Genomic DNA, 4,559 nt, shown 5'->3' with positions numbered 1-4,559 from the left:
ATTTTCCGGCTGGATTGCTTTTGCTAATCTTTTTTGTTCCATTTTGTTATTAAGCTGGCCAGGATGCGTTTGCTACTCCACCGGAGAAACAAAATCTGAAAGAAACACCTTTTACTTGAAAATCAATACAGAAATATCAACATAGCTTGCACACTTTCAACACTGGCGAACGTCCAGGAAGACAGGAATGTCGAATTTTATCTACAAGGTGAAAATTTGTTCACAATCAAGTCCTGACACTACACGAGAACATAACATTAGTAATCGCTAACAACATTAGTAACAGCATCAGTAGTATCAACATTAGTAACGATGTAACAAATGGAACAGCAGAGGGCAGTAGAAAAAGTATCGCCACCACAAAAAATATCAACTGCGAGGAAGAGATATTTATTACTACTGCTCAGCTTCCTGTTGCAACAGTCTGTACTACAGCAATGGTGCTATTACTGCCACGCTCATAAACAGCAATGAGTGCATCATCAACAACAACAGATGTAATAACAGCGGCAGTAGAAGTGGAAGCTCATTTAATATTAACAGTTATTCATTTGCTGGCGTTGCAAACATATTTGATTTAGCCCCATTAGACGACAAATCAACTAGAAGCAGAGTGGCATATCAACAGACACCCGAGAATAGTTAAAATCGCGATACCAAAGCAGATTTTAGACCAAACAGATCAAGGAAATGTTCCGAGAAGAACATACTGAGAAAACTATGACAACCGACATGAGTTGATGTGATTGGCCCTCAACAAATTCTTCAACGCAATGCACGAATTTTGCGCATGCTCTAAGGTACAAATAAATGAAAGTTGTTCGATGGGCCCGTGCGGCAAAGGCACAATGAGGCAACGAAGGTACAATGCTTTCTTGATGAATCGTGAAGCCTACATGTTGCTAAATCAGAAGCATATGTGCACGGCTTTTCAACAGCAATTGCTCGAATGAATTGTGCACCTGTTAGCCGACTAAACCTTAATGTCTGCCTCGACGGTATGGTAAGATTCTCCGCAGTGGATATGGAGTGTTGCGAAAAAGCGAGAAAGAGCAACAGAAATATTGGAACCGATGGCTAGCTGTATGGGTAAGCTGTGAATCATGTCGGCTAGTATGGATGGTCTAACCTACGACCTGTATTTTCATATGCCTGACTTGTTCGATGACCGCATGGCTGATATCGATCGCAACAAGGAGAATAAGAGAATTCTTAGTTCCTGTCTCAAGAATCAGCTACACAGCTGCGAAAGGACCTAGACATATTTGTACCACATTGATAATGTTTGACCTATAACGCTCCATGAATCAGATTTCAAAATTTTGATGCTTGTCGCTGGTGATAGGATTCGTGATGCAGAAACATGCGCTGTTCTGAACACATGTGTACAGGACAATCACCACAGTGTGCAATACATCATAGAGATGGGACAATGAAGCAGGCCTGCGTGGTACCATGACAACTTAGATCGCTCAAATGCTTTCAATAGAATCGATGGCTAATATGCGTTAACTATCATTTCAGCAGAGGGTCTTTTCTCCGTCAGAGGTTGGATCTCTTCAATGTTGAGTGAATTTTTTTTTTTTTTACCCAACCAATACTACCTGTTAGGGTCGTCAAAGAGGACCCTTCTTACTCTTCAGTACATAATGACTCTGGAGCTTCTACTGCGCAAGATTGTCACCATCGCGGTCATCAAGAAAATGAAGCAACTTGTATGCGATCGCTTTAACTAGAAGGAACTTCAGGAAAATCTCGCTCAAGTCACACACAAATTTTGTAAATAAGTTATTGATAAGTTATCTGCAAAAAGTAAGATATCCACCTGACCATGATATACCTAGCACTAAACAACAGCAATGATCATCATCAACATTACCATTTCAATCATTCTTTTACTCCTCCTCATCACATTTATCATCCTCGAGGACACTTCTTTAGTTTTTTTTTTTACTCTGACATTCTCATTTAGTCCACATTTAAAATGCAAGCAAATATTTATCGGTCTAAAAGAAATCATGCTAAATTATAAAATAATTTTTTTTTAACACTCACATCAAAGTAATTGATAATCTTATTTCGCGTTAAAAATAGATTTTGTTTTCTTTTTTGAAAAATGTTTCGTTTTATATTTTTATTTTTATCTATTTCACGTTATTTTTTTCCTTATACTTATTTGTGTTGTTTCGGCTTTGAATTTCTGTTCTTATTTATTTTAGCACTCGTGATCAATACCTGATAATGGGGATACTTTGAAACTGATGACTTTTTAGTATGATGTCGTTATTTTAATCATAAAATTCAATTGAAACCACCTAGTAACATGTGTTCGCTTTAGAGATAATGCCAAATAATGATTTCTGTTTGATAAAATATAACAACTACCGAGGCAACGAAACAAGAATTACTATACGGTCGGTGAATCTGCGAGAAGTAGCAGCTAAATCTACCTCACATCATAAACTGCAAATTTTAAAATAAAGGATTGCCTAATTAAATATAATGTTCCTAGATACAGAAAGTCAGAAGTATAACAGACATTATATTTAGAATTATATTATATAATGCACACGTAAAATAATACAGTACGACGATAATGTAAAGTTGAATGGCGGCGAGCTGGCAGAATTGTTAGTACACCGGGCGAAATGCTTAGCAGTATTTCGTCTGCCGTTATATTCTGAGTTCAAATTCCACCGAGGTCGATTTTGCCTTTCATTCTTTCGGTGTCGATTAAATAAATGCCAGTTACGCACTGTGGTCGATGTAATCGACTTAATCCTTTTGTTTGTCCTTGTTTGTCCCCTCTATGTTTAGCCTCCTGTGGGCGATAAAGAAATAAATACTGTAAAGTTGAAGTTATGGACGTTTCATCACAAGAATGTTTCGATCGATGTTGCCCCTGAAAAAAAAAGAACACTTTTAACATCGGCAATGTAAAATTGACACAACATATATACGTTTCGGTGTTTATTGAATCAAGTATTTTAATCACTGCGACGAACTAATTCTGTTATCCGATTTTCTAGCTGTACCATCGAGATATTCTGAAAATCATAACGCAGCAAATTAAAAAGATGTGGATGATACAATGGATAATGTAGGCAAAGATATACTATGCCTAATAAGTAAAAAACACGAACAATTATGGATGGAAGGTTTTTGAATGAAATGTCAGTTGAGATTTAAAAAACTGCAACATGATTTATCGTTCCGGAAAAAAAAAAGGTAAAATCTATTTCAGTGACATCGAAATATGTTATGTCCTTCAAATGATAGTTTATAACTTACGTAGATGATCACAAATTTGAGAGAAGGAAACAATTGGTAGAATCAACACTATTATTGTACCTTTTTTCCGAAGGCTTAAGACAAATTTTCACGATCTTGACGTCTTGAACTGGCCATAAACGTAACAAAACATTTCGTCTGCTGTTTTCTCTATTCCACCATCCACCACACTTTCTTTAATCGGACAATACAGAAGGCTTTCCATGGCTTGTCTACACCCTTCTTGACTAAAAGTTGGTACAATAGATAGATGCCTGCAAATAGACAGGCAGGACAATGGAAAAACATTTTAGGTGTGAGCAGGTATGAAACATAAAATACAATTTGATTAATAGTTGCAGTATAATACTATTCCTACAATGAAAAATAGACGGTCAGATTTGACGTTATTAACAGTAGGTTTAAAACGAACAAGTTATAGGTACTAAACTTACCTCACGGAGATGGATGATAAGGGAGGGTAATTCAGGGAGTGTAATTCATTCTATGCGAGACAAATTACAGCATGGATTCGTTCAAAAAGCATCTGATTTAGGAGTTTCTACCAGCAACATTCGTTCAATGACACTCAAACACATGTGCATACACACAGACATATGCACACGAATATACGCACAAACTTGCATATAAGATAGCACAGAATCCAAAGAGTCTGGTGGTTGTATAAATCCGCAACACTTGTATTATTTTGTAAAATCGATAAAAGAACACGGCACACATGCCGCGTTTCTGACGTACTACTTCTTCGGGGGAAGGATGATAGAAATGAAATTAGAAATAGACAGCGGTGTTTTAACCCTTAAAGCTAGAAGGACTGGTTGTGGTTATGTATATGTGCTCACATATATCTATCTTCATGCATGTATGTGTGTATGCGTGTGTGTGTGTGTGGTTTAGGCGTGTTAGTAACGAACAGGTAGACTGTGTATCAAATGATGTAAACAGGGATAAAGAAAAGTTCATGGAAGCTTACCTTAACATCATACATTTATGCATTGCAGTGCTAAGACTATTTCCAATAGTTGACGCATATTTAAGAATTACAGTACTCACCGGTTTCATGTATCGACACCTGAGATCAATATAAAGTCAATCTTTAATTGTCCTACCCTTTCATTTGTGTTGATGCTAACAACTACTATTCCTGTTTTAAACGATATTTAAGAGGTGCAGATTGGCAGAATTGTTACAATTTCGAACTTGATATTTATCTTGTGGTTTGTTATCCATTTCTTTTTCGTTCTGTTTCGATCCTGCGATAAACAACT

General features: G+C 36.7%; 1 long non-coding RNA gene across 1 annotated transcript; it reads right to left on the bottom strand.

Moving 5' to 3' along the window:
• Positions 1–2,536: 2,536 nt before the first annotated feature.
• LOC149134353 (uncharacterized) lies at positions 2,537–3,540 on the bottom strand. Its single transcript, XR_016242760.1, has 2 exons — positions 3,352–3,540; positions 2,537–2,902 (listed from the first exon to the last, which is right to left on the bottom strand). It is a non-coding gene; the product is annotated as an uncharacterized LOC149134353 (long non-coding RNA).
• Positions 3,541–4,559: the final 1,019 nt, after the last annotated feature.

Source organism: Octopus bimaculoides, chromosome 8 (assembly GCF_046866305.1).
Source record: "Octopus bimaculoides isolate indiv1 chromosome 8, ASM4686630v1, whole genome shotgun sequence".
Classification (NCBI taxonomy): Eukaryota; Metazoa; Mollusca; class Cephalopoda; order Octopoda; family Octopodidae; genus Octopus; species Octopus bimaculoides.
Note: the sequence above shows the minus strand (reverse complement) of the source record. Positions and strands in the feature narration are given on the sequence as shown.